We start from the raw sequence: 18,008 nt of genomic DNA, 5'->3' as shown, positions 1-18,008 counted from the left end.
TCCCATTTTCATTTTAGCATGGCATAAATGGAGATCAGTGCATTTCAAAATCACTATCATTATTATTGTCAGTATTAGTATTATTGAGATAAAGTCTTGCTCTGTTGCCCAGGCTAGAGTGCAGTGGCACAATCTTGGCTTACTGCAGCCTCCACCTCCCAGTTTCAAGAGATGCTCTTGCCTCAGCCTCCTGGGCCTGGTTATTTTTAGTAGAGATGGGGTCTAACAATGTTGCCCAGGCTGGTCTAGAACTCCTGGCCTCCGGTGATCCACCAACCTTGACCTCCCAAAAAACCATTGTTATTATTGACCATACCATTTTGATCTTTAGTACCAGCCATGATCATAGATGCACCTTCCAGTCCACTGGTAAAAGTCTTAGTGATTGCAACATGACTACAGTTATGACCACCCTACTTAACACAGACAACAATATCCCTATTGCCATTGTATAAGTGTATTATCTTGTGACAATATCCTGTATTGGGGACATTTAGGGAAAACACGCCATGTCTAAATTTTTCAGAAGGCTGAGAAAAAGTAAATCTGGGCAGGAAGAGATGCCAAGTTAATGGTGTGTTACTTAACAGGTCACTGTTTGGTATCAAGAAAGATGGATTGCTTAATATTACCAGACCATCAATTACTTCTAAGGATAGTTTTTCTAGAAAAGGATGGAATACAAATGGAATTTCCCTGTGTTTCCTAGTTGTGTATGCAGACAAAACTTGCTATGCCTTAAAAACTCAGTGACTGGGCTAAAAAGCAAAGCAATGTTAGGCTCTGAGTGTAAGTAATTAGCTGGTGTCTGTGCAGTGTTAGTAATGACAGAAGCTTCTGTGTCAAGGACAAACGGGCAATATCCCTAGAAACAGATTACTCTGATGATGTTAATTGCTGCATACTATATCAAATACTTTATCTCATTTGAAACTATCCTATCCACACTTTGTAAAAAAAAAAAAAAAGACAGGTTAAAGAGTTTCCCAAGTACAGCTAGGAAGTAACACAGCTGTACTTTATATTCAGGTCTGCCTGATTCTACTGTGTGTGCTAGCCCTTCACCCTTTATAGAAAATATATGCTGATGAAAGCCTAATATGTGTATCTATTGCTGATTTCTCCTAAGTTATAAACTCATATATCCGTCAGACTGGTTGACATTTCCACTGAATGTGTCTGATATCTCGAAGTTCACATGCTCAGACTGCCACTGTTAGCATTTCTCAAAAAGTTTCTCTTCACTAGTACCTTCCACCCAGTGCCCGTTTAGGAAACCTAAGCCCAATACGTGACTCCTCACACCTCCCAAATACAATCCATGATGAATAGATAAATCTAGTATTTAAATGCACATACTACTTGTCTGGGACTGCTGCAAATTCTTTACATCTGTCAACTTTAATGTTTATAGCAAATAAAGTAGGCACTATTGATATTCCAATTATTCTGATAAGGAAACAACACAATTTTATTTGTCTGTTTTCATGTTGCAAATAAAGACATACCCGGGACTGGGTAATTCATAAAGGAAAGATATTTAATTGACCCACAGTTCCACGTGGCTGAGGAGGCCTCATAATCATGGTGGAAGGTGAATGAGAAGTAAAGTCATATCTTACATGGCAGCAGGCAAGGGAGCTTGTGTAGGGGAACTCTCATTTATAAACTCATCAGTCCTTGTGAGACTTATTCACTACCACTTGTACAGCATGGGCAAAACCACCTGTATGGTTCAATTATCTCCACCTGGCCCTGCCCTTTACATGTGAGGATTATTACAGTTCAAGTTGAGATTTGGATAGGGACACAACTAAATCATATCATTCCACCCCAGCCCCTCCCAAATCTTATGTGCTCATATTTCAAAACCAAAAATGCTTTCCCAATAGTCCCCCAAAGTCTTACCTCCTTCCAGACTTAACACAAAAGTCCCAGTCCAAAGTCTAATCTTAGACAAAGCAAATCCCTTCCACCTATGAGTCTGTAAAGCCAAAAGCAAGTTGGTTACTTCCTAGATACAATGGGGGTACAGGAACTGGGTAAATACACCCACGTCAAATGGGAGCAGTTGGACAAAACAAAGGGAATACAGGCCCCATGCAAGTCCGAATTCCAACAGGGCAGTCATTAAAACTTAAAGTTTCACAATTATCTCTTTTGACTCTGTGTCTCACATCCAGGTCACAGTGATGAAAGAGGTGGGCTCCTACAGCTTTAGGCAACTCTGCCCCTGTGACTTTGCAGGGTACAACCCCTTCTCAGTTGCTTTCATGGGCTGGCATGGAGTGTCTATGGCTTTTCCAGGTGCACAGGGTAAACTGTCATGGATCTACCATTCTGGGGTCTGGAGGAGGGTGGGTCTCTTCTCATAGTTATTGCCTAGGTAGTGCTCCAGTGGGGACTCTGTATGGGGGCTCCAACCTCATATATCCCTTCTGCACTGCCCTAGCAGAGGTGATCCACCAGGGGCCCACTCTTGCAGCAAACTTCTACCTGGACATCCAGGCATATCCATACATCATTTGAAATTGAGGCAGAGGTTTCCAAACCTCAATTCTTGTCTTCTGTGCATTTGCAGATTCAACACCATGTGGAAGCTGCCAAGGCTTGGGCCTTACACTCTAAAGCCACTGTCCAAGCTGTACATTTGCCCCTTTTAGCCATGGCTGGAGCAGCTGGAATACAGGGCACCAAATCCTGAGGCTGTGCACAGCAGTGGGGCCCTGAACAAAGCCCTGGAAACCATTTTATTCTTCTAGACTTCTGGGCCTGTGAGGAGAGGGGTTGCCTTGAAAGTCTTTGACATGCCCTGGAGACATATTCCCCATTGTCTTGGTGATCAGCATTTGACTCTTCATTACTTATGCAAATCCGTGCAGCCAGCTTGAATTTATCCCCAGAAAATGGGTTTTTCTTTTCATCAGGCTGCAAATTGTTCAAACTTCTATGCTCTGCTTCCTCTTGAACACATTACCATTTAGAAATTTCTTCCTCCAGATACTCTAAATAATCTCTCTCAGGTTCCAAGTTCCACAGATCGCTAGAGCAGGAGCAAAATGCCACCAGTCTCTTTGTAAAACAAGAATGACCTTTACTCCAGTTCCTAACTAGTTCCTCATATCCATCTGACACAACCTCAGCCTGGACTTCAAGATGAGATTTGGGTGGGGACACAGTCAAACTGTAACAGCAACTTATCATTTTCCAGCTATGAAAGAATAGGTAAGACCCAGATTCTAACACCAAGGGCACTAGGATTCTACTTCTTAGAGGCTAGTCACTATTACTGAAAAAATCCTTTGACTCTTAAATATATCCTGACTACATCTTCTTTAATCCATGACCACTGTTAATAAGTTAGTCCAAGTCACCATCTATCTGAACTTTCTCAGCAACTCCTAATGCCATATATATATATATATATATATATATATATATATATATATGTTTATTAAGTTTTTTAAGTATTAACTTAAAATAAGTTTATTAAGTATTAACTTACATGATCACAAGGTCCCACAATAGGTTATCTGCAATCTGAGGAGCAAGGAGATCCAGTCCAAGTCCCAAAACTGAAGAACTTGGAGTCTGATGTTCAAGGGCAGGAAGCATCCAGCACAGGAGGAAGATGTGGGATGGATGGCTAGGCCAGTCTCTCTTTTTCATGTTTTTCTGCCTGCTTTATATCCACTGGAAGCTGATTAGATTGTGCCCACCTGATTAATGGTGGATCTGCTGTCTCCAGCCCACTGACTCAAATGTTAATCTCTTTCGGCATCACTCTCACAGACACACCCATGATCAATACTTTGTATCCTTCAATCCAATCAAGTTGACACTCAGTATTAACCATCACACCCCCTAATTGTACCCTCAATACTCTCGTGCACTTTTTGTTTTTCTGGTTTTTTCAATGATACTTAATTTTCTGGCTTAAACTTTATCAGGAAACACTTTCCAGATCCCAAAATATGTATTCTCCTGCTTTATAAGATGCAGAAGCTCCACAAATTCCCATTACATCATTAGTGACTTTAAATTCTTTGTTAGATGCCAAGCACCCTGAGGACAGCAACATGTAATACCTTGCTCATTACTTTTTTACAGTGCTAGCACTGAACAGGACACAGAAAAGTCTCTCTCTCTCTCACTCTCACATGCACACACACACAGATGCACAAATACATGTGCATATACACAAATACATGCACATGTATGCATAAGCATTGACACAGGGGTGCTGGCACCATCAATAAATTTATGTGGTTCTTCCAGAGTATGGTTATTACTTAGATCAAATATTCAACTAGTAGACAAATGGGTACAAATCCTATTTGGCTATCACCAATAAATGAAACATTTTCTTACACTGACATGAGAAAGTCAGCTTAATTAAGATTGCTTCTAATTTGTCAAAAACTGTCCAACATCTTGTTGCCTGAAGGTTGTTTCTCTATCTTTATTCAGGATCCTTCTAATTTCCTAAAATAAATATGTTATACTAAACTTCTGGTGCTGTATTTTAAATAATATAAAGAAGCTTCTCTTAAATTAGCTGCATTTCATTAATTTTAAACATTAATAACAAAGAAAATTTCTGCTGGATTAGGCAGGCATGTAAGACAGTTCTTATCTTTTCATTTAACATTAAGAGTGTTATTTTACTCTCATAGCATCTAAGTGGAATTGTTTATTGCATGCTAAAGTATAAAAAAAGTATTAAAAAGTTCAATGTTCACATCAAAATGAGAACATTTTGAAGTAAACATAATTATCTCAGTTTTGTTGCTAAATATTTCAAGGGGATTCCATTGGCATATTCTAAATATTATAATCAGAGTAATAACCCAGATACTTTATCTGATTGAAAGTCAATATTTCAAAATCCTATTCCAATGCAGATGATATCCAGAGAGTAACTTTCCCTTCATTCTACAAATAATAAAAAAAAATGACAAATTCATCCTACCAAATTTTGATTTGGTCTATCTCTCTGTGCATTCAATATAGCATGCTGTGATTTCTGAATAGCAATACATTTCTAAACAGTGATTTTTATATTTTGGCAAAATTTATAGTGTATTATATATATATATATCAAAGATTAAAATTAGTCACAATTTGGTTGTTAGTAAGTAATCTTTCTCAGAACTTCTTGAAAAATAATTCCAAGTATTGAAATATTCATGGAAAAGTGTTATTCCTAACTCTGAAGAAGTCTCCATTTGTAATGGAGAAATGCAGTTTTTGAATGCAAAGATTAAACCATTCAGGGCAATTTCTTTTGCCTTTCCTGTTCCATCTCTCATCATGTCTTGATGACTTGACAACAATTACTTTTTTGTTGTCCCTGCCACTAATCTTGTGTCTTCATTGATTTGTGTTGGTGTATAGTAATACTTGAGGCTGCTATATAACGTATAAAGAAAAAAGGGTTTTTCTGGCTCACCATTCTGCAGGCTGTATAAGAAGCATGGTGCCAGCATCTGCTTCTGGTGAGACCTCATGGCAGAAGGAGAAGGGAGTGCAGAGATCACATGGTGAGAGAAAGCAAGAGAGGGGAAAAAGGTACTAGGTCTTTTTTAATAACCAGCTCCTGGTGGACCAATCACAGGAACTAACAGAGAACTTATTACCAGGAGGACAGCACCAAGCCATTCATGAGAGATCTACCCCCACGACCCAAACATCTCCCATTAGGCCCCACCTCCAACATTGAGGATTCAATTTCAACACGAGGTTCAGAGAGTCAGATATCCATCTATGGCATCTTATTTCTTTCAGATCCCTCTAGACTCTATTTTTCTTGTCTCCCGATCATATCACTTTGTATATTTCAATTCGTGGGGGTTTCTATTTGGCTAAAATAGGAAGTTCAGAATTTTTAATATGGCATAAAAAGTCCTTCATCAATTGTTTCTCACTAAATTTCCATGCAGATTTCTGGGAACTTTATGCAACTTTGAAAGTGGGATAGCCCAGCATTGGTGAATTCTGAAGCTCCATTTTAACCAGACACATGGATATATTTCTGGGTGTTTAGCTTTTGGTCACTCTAGGGCAGCAAGCTTTCTATGCGTCGTGTCCTTTCATAACATCATCCAAAGAAAGAAGATATAGTTTTTCTTTGCATTTCTCTTCTTAATAGAAGAAGCCTTTTCATAGAAATCATACCCTTTATGCTTTCAGAATTGTCCTTATATTTCATTGCTCAGCCGGGGTTACATCCCCTTTCCTAATCTACTTACTTAGTTGAGGCAAATGCTAGTACTTCCATCAGTTTGAATTAATTGTGATTCATTCCCTGATGCAGTGGAGAAACCTAGCTGTCCAGAATATATTGCCACCTGAACAAAATTAGGGTCAGATTCATTTGTCAATAATGATGAAGGGATGGCTGTTGAGTACAGAAATAATCATGTTTCTCAAATTCCTAAAAGCTTGGCAACACCCTCAAAACTCCTCTCTTTGCTGGGCTTATTTCTATCTACCACTGCTTCACCTCAAATATCTGGTGCCTTATTGTATTATTTCTATTATTTTATGCATTTTCATATGCAAATCAAATATAGAGAGAATCAATTACATAGGTCTACACAATTTGGAACAAGTATATTTAAGGTACCAAATCTTTCTGGTGAACTGACAGGTTCATTATGGTGAAGTGACAGATAATTATGAATTAATGTTTTGTCTGATCATATTAATTGTCTGAGATCCTTAGACTTCTTTCAGGTTACTCCTAGAACCATACATTTTTATGCCAGGCTTCAGTTCCTTATTCTGCTATGCCTATATATCTTTTCTCTATCCCACTTCTGCCTCTGCGTTGCCAGCTTCCAGGTCATCTCTTCTAACAAGGCTTCTTTGATTTTTCTTGCACTTGGTCTCCCTATTCAGTGCTTTCAGATACATTACACATATTTTTGTTATTGTTATCATGTGCTTTTGAAATTATATTCTTTTTTCTATCTTCTTTTTTTTTTTTGGGACAGAATCTCCCACACTGTCGCCCGGGCTGGAGTACACGGCGCGATCTTGGCTCACTGCAACCTCTGCCTCCCAGGTTCACGCAGTTCTGCTGCCACAGCCTCCCAAGTAGCTGGGAATACCGGCACACAGCACCAGACCCAGCTAATTTTTTGTATTTTTAGTAGATGTGAGGTTTCACTCTGTTGGCCAGACTACGAGGTTATCCTGACCTCGAAACCCACCCACCTCAGCCTCCCAAACTGCTGTGATTACAGGAGTGAGCCACCACGCCTGGCCTTAAAACTATATTCTTATGGATCTTATCTAGTAGACTATATGATACTTAAGGATATTGATTATTTCTTTCTTACTTTATAACAATAAACATTTGTGGATTGAATGAATGGATGAATAGATGTATAGACCCACTTCAATAATCTTATTCACAGAAAAAAAACCCAAATTTCAAGAGTTTAAGATGTACCTCTATTATTCATTTTAAAATACAATTAATGTATGGATTTTAAGACATTTATGTAAAATGCCTATTAGCCCCCAAACTCTCTAGGCTATATAATGTAACAGAAAATATGTCACTTTTTCTTGTAACTTTTGAAAGGTGATATGTAATGTCTAACACACAAACATTATAATACCAGTATTTGCCAATGCTAAAAATAGTGATTTGAAAATAACTGTTTAATTATTCATATTTCCCACCCATTAAAAACATTAAATAAATTCATTATTTCTATAGTAGTTATACCATACTGTAGTGTTAAGGTTCTTGCAATCTTAATACTACAGGTAGTTTTTCTTAAGTATATGTTAGTTACCGGCTATTACTAGAATTTCTTACCCTATATACCAGAATTCCAGTTTCCACTATTCTATTTTTAGGTGTCTTTTATCCTCTTTTAGAATGTAATGGGATAATTACAACAAAAATAACAAAACAGACACAGTAAAATATTGTTATACATTAAAAATAATACAATATATTCCAAGGCATATTGTTAGCACTTTATATGCACTAACTTATTTAACTTCACACAACACTCTAAAATAGATATAATCCACAGTTTAAGGTGAGGACTGGGGCACCTTACCCAAAGTTATACAACTATTTAGTGGCTTCATCAGGATTCAAAAAAAGGCATTTTGCCTCTAGAGGATAGTAAATGCCTCTAGTAATTAAGTTGTATATTTAGTTAAAGAGAGATTAAGAAATAAAGTCATTATTTCACCCCAGAATGAAGCAAGAATAGAAATCTTAGAAAATAATTAAGAGACATTTCTCTCTTGACCTTTGATGGTGCTTAATAAAAGCAATTTAGTTAATAATGTCACTTCCAAATTCATATACCTTCGGTGACTTCACATTAGCTTGAGGTTAAAATCCAAATTCATAACAGAACATTCCAGATAACCTGTAATAGAACCCCATTCAACTTTCTCAGAATTATCTCTAGGTAATATGCCCAAGCCGTCTTTGTTGTTAGAGGAATTTAAAGTAAAATGAAGAGGCACAGACTTTGGCTTCAGACTGATCTAAGATAAATCGTGGCTAAATTGTTACACTGATCATCCTGCTTAAAGGTTTCTTATCACGATGTTCTCATCTTTAAAAGGAAATGTTACTGTGTCTTGGGATCTGGGAAGATTGTTAATATGGTTTTCCTGTGTCTCCACCCAAATGTCATCTTTAATACCCATGTGTTGTGGGAAAACCCTGGGGGGGAGGTAACTGAATCTTTCCCGTGCTGTTCTCATGATAGTGAATAAGTCTCAGTCGATCTGGTGGTTTTAAAAATAGGAGTTTCCATACACGAGCTCTTTTCTCTTGTCTGCTGCCATGTGAGATATGCCTTTTACCTTCCACCATGATTGTGAGGCCTCTCCAGCCGCGTGGTATAAGTCCATTAAACTCTTTCTTTTGTAAATTGCCCAGTCTCAGGTACGTCTTTATCAGTTGTGTGAAAATGGACTAATACAGTAAATTAGTACCAGTAGAGTGCGGTGCTGCTGAAAAGATACCTGAAAATGTGGAGCGACTTTGGAACTGGGTAACAGGCAGAGATTGGAATAGTTTGGAGGGCTCAGAAGAAGACAGTAAAATGTGGAAAAGTTTGGAACTCCCTACAGATGTGTTGAATGGCTTTAACCAAAATGCTGATAATGATATGGACAATGACATTCAAGCTGAGGTAGTCTCAGAAAAATGAGGAACTTGTTGGAAACTGGAGCAAAGGTGACTCTGATTATGTTGTAGGAAAGAGATTGATAGCATTTTGCCCCATTTTAGAGATCCATGGAACTTTGAACATGAAAGAGATGATTTAGGGTATCTGGTGGAAGAAATTTCTAAGCAGCAAAGCATTCAAGAGGTGACATGGGTGCTGTTAAAGACACTCAGTTTTAAAAGGGAAACAGAGCATAAAAGTTTAAAAAATTTGCAGCCTGACAATGTAATCGAAAAGAAAATTCCATTTTCTGGGGAGAAATTCAAGCTGGCTGCAGAATTTTGCATAAGTAATGAGGAGCTGAATGGTAATCACCAAGATAATGGGGAATATGTCTCCAGGGCACGTCAGAGACATTTGCAACGGCTCCTCCCATCACAGGCCTGGTTTAGGAGGAAAAAATGATTTTGTGGGCCAGGCCCCAGTCCCTCTGCTGTGTGCAGTCTAGAGACTTGGTACCCTACATCCCAGCCACTCCAACCGTTGCTAAAAGGGGCCAAGGTACCACTCGGGCTGTTGCTTCAGAGGGTGAAAGCCCCAAGCCTTGGCAGCTTTCATGCCGTGTTGAACCTGCAGGTGCAGAGAAGTCAGTAATAGAGATTTGGGAACCTCCACCAAAATTACAGAGGATGTAAGGAAATGCCTGGATATCCAGGAAGAAATTTGCTGCAGGAGCAGGGCCATCATGAAGAACTTCTGTTAGAACAGTATGAAAGGGAAATGAGGAATCAGAGCCCCCAGACAGAGTTTCTACTGGGTACTACCTAGTAGAACTGTGAGAAGAGGGCCACCATCCTCCAGACCACAAAATGATAGACCGACAGACAGCTTACACCTTGTGCCTGGAAAAGCCACAGACACTCAACACCAGCCTGTGAAAGCAACTAGGAGGGGGGATATACCTACCCTGCAAAGCCACAGGGGCAGAGTTGCCCAAGGCTATAGGAGCCCACCTTTTGCATCAGTGTGACCTGGATGCAAGACATGGAGTCTAAGGAGATAATCTGGGGGCTTTAAAATTTTACTTCCCCACTAAATTTCAGACTTGCAAAGGGCCGGTAGCCTCTTTTTTTGGCCAGTATCCCCCATTTTGAATGGCTGTATTTATCTAATATTTGTACCCCCATTTTATCTAGGAAGTAACTAACTTGCTTTTGATCTTACAGGCTCATAGGTGGAAGGGACTTGCCTTGTCTCAGATGAGACTTTAGACCATGGGCTTTTGAAGTAATGCTAAAATGAGTTAAGACTTTGGGAGACTGTTGGGAAGGCATTATTCGTTTTGAAATGTGGGGACATGAGATTTGGGAGGGGCTGGGGTGGAATAATATGTTAGGGACCTGGTGGGAAGTAATTGAATCATAGGGGTAGATCTTTCCCATGCCGTTCTTATGATAGTGAAGAAGTCTCAGGAGATTTGATGGTTTTAAAAACGAGAGTTTCCCTGTAAAAGTGTCTTCTCTTGTCTGCTGCCATGTGAGACATGCCTTTCACCTTTTTCCATGATTATGAGGTTTTCCAGACACATGGAGCTGTAAGTCCATTAAACCTCTTTTGTAAATTGCCCAATCTTGGGTATGTCTTTATCAGCAGTGTGAAAATGTCCTAACACTATTGTGTACAGGAGCATCATGGTCATTTTCTGGTCCCTTCCCAGCAATTGTGTCCAAGCAGCATTCCTGAATGCAAGTGTACTTCCGTGGCTGGGGTACCTATTTCAAAGAGAATTAATCCATTCCCCAAAGCACTCTGGAAACTACTTTATCCCATAGTGTGTCTATCCTACTGGTGAACCATTGCAGTGTTTTCTACCTAAAGCACTTACATGGTAGTTATACAATTGTTTTCCATATTTCACTTTTTAATTTACATTTTCATTTCTATTCTGTCTAAATTTTCAATTTTTTATTCATAATATAATTTTTAAAATGAAGGCAGGAGATATGGAGTGTGGACATCTTTTAAGAATACTAACAATAAGATAACATATTGAAAACATAGAGAGGAGATGGTTTATTTTGCCTATTATTTTGCTGTATTATAAATCTTGCCTTTATATAAATGGCATTTTAAAGGTTTTTGCCAAGGAAGAAATTATTGACCACTCATCTTTTTCCAGAGACTATCCTAATTACCTTTTTGTTATTTAATCCAAACAACCATCCTATGAGTTTCGCATTATCAGAGTCCATGTTTAAATATGAGGTAACTGAGACTCAGAGAGATTAAGTAATCACTTGTATCCATATAGCTGAAAACAAGTGCCCTGAAAGAGGGGTTGTGAAAAAATGGGAAGTTGATTGGATATACACATGTGGGAATGACAAAGAAATTGTATGTAAAGCAGCATCATTTATCAGATTGAGGTCATAGCTAATGTAGGATCAATTGGTAGAATTAATAATAAAGTTTAGGTCAATGTATGGTTAAATTATGGTGAAAATATAAGAATGAAGGTGAATAGATTTATCATTATTATTACTCTGTATTCAAATTAATAATTATAAGTAGAATTACTTATCCTTGTGTCTAAATATTACAGGGGCTCTGCTAAGTACTATACCTCTGTTGTATCAATTAGAACTCAAAAGTCACGGATAACAAATATTAATATTATCTTAATTTATCAGGCATGAAAACTAAGACAAATATTAACTAAATTGCTTGAGGTTAAAAACCTACAAAATGTTAAGAGTCAAGAATTACAATATTAAAAATTGATTTGACTCAATTAATAGGTATCCAAAACTGTGAAATCTCAGCCCATACTTCCTCATATTAGGTTATGGTTCATAAAGGATGGCATAAGAAAAGAAAATGGCAAAAAATACAGCCTGTCTTACCTGTGTGTTATATTTTACACTATCAATTTAGCCAAGAGGCATGGTTCAGCTCTACTCTCACCACCAAAAAATGACTATGAAATTTAACAAAGGAAAACAAAATACCTAAGAAGGAATGGGTTTGGGATGTGTGGGTATGTACGTACAATCACACATCCAATAATATGTATGAGGCTATAAGTGTCACTGTATAGTGTATTTGTCATAGTCATAGCATAGCATATTAGCAGACTTCCTAGAATGTAGACCTCATGAGGAAAGGCATTTTCATCTGTTCAGTGCTGTAGCTTCATTGCCTAGACAGGTGCTTGGAACTTAGTAAGTATTCAAAAAGTGTTGAAATAAATGAGTTTGTCTGTAGGTAAGGTAACTATTATTTTTTTCTCTAGCATCTTCCGCATAGTCCCACAGAATATGATTATGCACAGTGCTATCATAGTGTGGCTAAAACTGCATTTTACACAGCACTGCATTGCTTTACTGAAACCATGAAAAATGAGACAAACTAACATTAGACTGTAGACCATTAACGTAAAGAGATCAAAGGCTGAGAGTTTATTATATAAGGCCATCCTAAATTTATGAAAATAAAGAGGAATATATTCAAGCATTTTTTTTCATGTTCAAGATGTACAGAAGAAAATTTATTTCAGATGTAACTGGTCATTATTTAACTAACGAATAGAAGATATATTCTATTTACTGAGTTTTTCTCAACCACTTATGGACTACTCAACAAATTAATGTGTGCTAACTCTCCAGGCTTGTGATTGTGTCGTGCTATGTGGCCTACAAATACTGCTTTTTAGTAAATGTAATATTTAAGCTGGGCATCACGCTAGTTAACTTGCATGTATAATTTTATTTATGCTTCAGATGAGAATATCTAAAGTATTATTAATCTCATTTTATACATAAGAAACCAGGGTTGAGAAATTCAGGTTTTTCTTCCTCCAGAACTAAGGTTCTATTGCATTGCTCTGTAACCTTTTGTGTAGAAATCACCTAAAGGTTTTGAAAGATCCAGGTCTGGGATTCAGCCTGATGCTTTGCATTTCATCAGTCTCAGAGCTGATGCTGCTACTGCTGGTTGTTGACCATAATTCAAGAAGTAAGCCTCTAAATCACCAAACTAGACTGTATCCAAGGGTTTTATGACAGGTATGCATGTGTGGTGTGCTTCTGTTTCGTAAAACTTATTTGTAAGAGATGCGATTAAAAACACAAGTATTTCAAGAAAAAGTCAAATTTAAGTAGAATCAACCAGACTATCATCAATAACCAGACTATTCAATAATGTAATTTAGGTTTGGGCAATATCCCCAGCCCATATCATTAACATTGATTTCAATGTCAAACATTATGTATGTAAACACTCTCCTATTGGGGTCATAAATAGCCTATAAAAGCTTGGAGATCTTTGCAAAGAAGCTTTTTATAGATTGAAGATTTTCTGAAACATTACATGCTCATTTACTATGAGAATTAAAATACAAGCAATTTTATAACAAAAACATAAAATTATATGTTTGCATTTGTTCCCATGTGCTTTATTCCCTGGTCAATTTAATTACATTTTTGTTTATCTGTATATATAACAGACAAAGAGTTATTAAGATAATTTATGTTGTTAACAGAAATAATAATAATAGTTATTATTTTTGAGAGAAGGTCTTGCTCTCTCACCCAAGCTGGAGCGCAATGGCACGATTGTGGCTCACTGCAGCCTTGACTTCCCAGGCAATCTTCCTGCTTCAGTCTCCTGAGTAGATGGGACTATAGGCACACACCACCAAGGTCAGCTAATTTTTTATATTTTTTCAGGTAGGGATGAGGTTTACCATGTTGCTCAGCCTGGTCTCAAATTCCTGGGCTCAAGCAATCCACCTGGCAAATAATAATTATTTTCAGTGTTTGCACTATGAAGTTTCTTGCTGCCATCCAATATTTTCCTGACGTATTTTGATGCATACCTCCATGAAAGTTATAAATTTCATTGATGTGTAAAAGAAAACTGTTTCAGAGCTAAGGAAACACAAAAACCTGGCAATAATTTGCATAATTGGAGAAGCACCCTTTTAAAAATTATGACCACATAAATAGACTAAATAAAGTGTTGATTATCTCTGTCTTTAAGACTGAAAATAAATAGTAATCTAATCTCCTCTGGTGTTATATTTCATCTATATTAACTCAAACAGTTGATTAGGAAATGAAATAGTATCATAACAGTGAAAAAACAATAAAACATCACATGAAGCCACAATCAAAATAGTGCATCTCATTTCTGATTTTATAAAACACATTTTGCTCTACATCCTCAGAATACTTACTTTTACTCTGTTGAAGTATCAAATATCGATTGGCAATCCAAGATGGCTGATTAGAAGCAGCTGCGTCTGCAGCACTCGCGGAGAAGAATGAAAAGGAGCAAGTGAATTCAGCACCTTTAACTGAAACATCCAAGTTCCTGCATTGGGACTGACTAGGAAAACAACTTGACTGATGGAGAATGAAGAAAAGCAGGGGGGAGGGCCATAGAGCCAAAGGGACCCCCATCCTCAGCCAAGGGAAGCAGTGAATGAGTGTGCGGATATGCCCAGGAAGCCATGCTTCTCCCACACATCTTTGCAACCCATGGATCAGGAGATTCCCTCGTGATCCCATGCCACCAGGGCCTTGGGTCCGATACACGGAGCTACGTGGAGTCTCAGCAGAGCAGTCACTCAGGCACACACAGAGACCCAAGAGTTTTACCTACTCTAGCCCTAGGATCCCTGGCGATGTGGGACACCTGTCTCTACATATCCCTAGGAAGGGAGCTCAATCTGGGGAGCCAATCAGCGTTGGTGCTGTGGGCCCCACTTCCACTGCACCTCACAAGTTAAAGTTTGTTTAAACTCACAAGAGCCTCTGGCTTGGAATTTCAGTCAGCCAACAGCAACAGGCTGGAATCTGCCTGAGCGGGCTCCAAGTTGCTGGAGGGAGGGTGCGGCCAACATCTCTGCAGTTCGGTAGACTCAGCTGTTCCAGATTGCCAGCTCTAGAGATTACAAACGGTATAAACAAGAAAGGCAGCACAAGCAAACTCAGACCTCACACTGTACCCCATAAATATGTACAATTGTGCCTAAGTAAATCAGAAACATATTTCTTCATAAATGCTAAATTGTCCTCTCTACTGTGTAGATATGCATATTTATATATATCCATATACACACAAAGTTACATGTTATGTATATTTATACACATATATATTTATGAGATAGCAAGAAATCGATAAATTTGTATTTTAAAATAAAAATTATAGTACTTAATTTTCAAATGATTCTTTCATATTATGCATACCAATGAATTAAAGGAAATACTACATTAAAGAGACTTGTGATTGACTGTCATACCTTGGAGTCTGAGATGTAGACCATTTTAAGATGCCAGATTTTCTGCAATATGACCCTGCTGTTCTTAAGGAACTGTATCTGCTGTCGCAAGGTAACAAGACGAGGTGGAGGCTGAGAATATCTAAGTACATGACTAGTAACTCTAGGCTGCCCAAGTCAGCTAGTTGGGGTAAACTCTGGAGTGAGAATTTAAGACTTCTGTGGAAAATGACATTTTTGTAAGGATAGATAGAGGGAAGTGACTGCAATATCAGAACAAAACAGTAAGTCTAATGGCTATTGCTGAGAAGAGGGGAATTATAAATAGAGATGGCACTTAAGAAGGCTCAACATAGAACAGAATCAGGAGTCCACAGGAGGTTCTGATACCAGCCCTCTACCGTTTCCCACATGGCCTCTCAGGCTGCCCCAAGCTGCTGTAAACATCTCTCTTTCCTGGACCCACTGTGATGCCTCTTCTGTGCTCACCGGAAAGCGGAGCAGTGAAATGCCACAAAGGGACTATTTCACTGGGAAAACGGAGTAAACCCAGCTGAGCTTATGTCTTCCTTTAGCGTTCAGAAGGACAAACTTATTCACAGAGTTTATAGGAAAGCAAAGAATTATTTAAAAGTGTCAGAGGAGGGACACTACAGGATAGCCTTCACCCGATTTTACCAAAAAAAAAAAATGCATTGTGCACCCACTGTATGCCAGAGACTGTAACAAGCACCGTCAATACTCACCCAGATGTGTTTCACTTGACTTGACACTGTGTGCATGGTACTCCAGCAACAATGCCCTTGTCTGTTTTTGGAACACAGCAGAGCCTCCACATGTTTCCTAATTCCGAGAATGCTCATGAGAGTGACTTCATCTTACTCAATTCCGTTTATTATTTTAGCATTAGCTTAATTGATGCTTCTCCGGAGAAATCTTCCTTTGACATCCTTCTCAAAACTATTATAGACTATCTCCTCACACTCATTCCTACCTTTCGTAGCTCATATCACATTTCGTACTTACATGGTTTTCCTGTGCTTATATTTGATTATCTGCCTTACTGATAGACTGGAAGCTAGTGGTTCTCACCCTTGGTTGCACATGAAATCATCAGAGAGCTTTACAAAAATTCTGCTGTCAAGACCCCACCTCTAGAGATTCAGACTTCATTATTCTCAGTTGTGGTCTGGGGCTTAGAAATACCCAAAAGCTTCCCAAGTGATTTTCCTATGTGGTAGATAAAGCTGACAATCTGCGATGCATAGTTTTTAGAGGTCCTAGGAGTGCAAGGACCATGTCTTTTTAACTTACTCCCATAAGCCCTGTGTCCAGCAGTCTCTGCCACACAGCAGAGCCTTTAACAAGAGCTCTAACATTGAGTGGCTCAAGAACACCAGCCAGAATGAGCTTGTTTGCTAATTATGAGTAAAAGACTCATGGGAAATTGTCATAAAGTAAGGGCAGGAAGACAGTTCAGGCTAAAATAAGGAGGGAGTATGAGGGACAAGCAAGATGTGACTTGGATGGTATGAGGGCGGCTGAGGTATCAGCACACGTGGTTTAGAAGCCAATCTCTTACAGGCTATCCGAACTTTGACAAATTTTTACCTTTCTTATGTCTCAATTCCAATTCATACGAAAAAATGGTGATGGCTGTAAACCCACCTCATAGGGTTGTTGTGAAGATTTAATGAATAAATATGCTAGTATATAGTAAGTTGTAAGTAATTGTTATCAGGTGTCATTATCAGTAGCTGAACACATTTATTTTATTTTGAAAACAACTACATATAAACCCAAAGGGAGTGCCATAAGGGAAATCACCTATCTGCCTCTGAGAAATGAGTGATACGTATCAAAATGATGAATGTAATGCTCTGAACACTGCCCCAGACAAGGAAGGTCATGGCTTTGCACCAGAAGCAATCAGAAGGCCAGACTCCTCCAAAGAAAACCCCTGTTTTGTTGTTTCCCTTTACTTTCTGTGTTTTTATGATACAGGTTTTTCCCTGAAATGTAAATAATCTGGATAAATTCATATAAATTTATATATAAAGATAAATTCTTATATATAATATACAAATTATTTAATAGTAATCATAAATTGATGTATTAAAAAAGGAGATTTGGAATTATGGAGGTTTAAAGAGTAGGCAAGGTTTTAAAAGAAGAAAAAAAGTTATAAAAGCATCCGGAATAAAAAAGACCACAAAATTCTATGGGCTAATATTGAAACAGTTTGTAAAGAGCCAATTTGCGTGATGTCATCTGGTGTTAATATTCATTTCCTTTCAAATGTATGCTGCTGCCAAGGACTGCCAATTTATAAAATAAGACAGATACATGTAAATAATTAATTCAGTGACAGTGTCCTTCATTTCCTCTTCAGAAAGAGCTACTTGGAAAAGCTATTCAGCAGCTTGAAATTTATTAAGCACATGTTATGGTTCTACAGATGACTTTTGTTTACACTCACTCTCTTGATACTAGGAAGGACACATCCAAGTAACGAAGGCCAAGAGTGCTACAGTGACAGATTTTTTTCCAAGTCTGTTTGAGAATGC

Source organism: Aotus nancymaae, unplaced genomic scaffold (genome assembly GCF_030222135.1).
Source record: "Aotus nancymaae isolate 86718 unplaced genomic scaffold, 86718_ANA_hifiasm-v0.15.2.pri h1tg000048l, whole genome shotgun sequence".
Taxonomy (NCBI): domain Eukaryota; kingdom Metazoa; phylum Chordata; class Mammalia; order Primates; family Aotidae; genus Aotus; species Aotus nancymaae.
The sequence above is the reverse complement of the archived record's forward strand: the minus strand, read 5'-3'. Positions refer to the sequence as shown.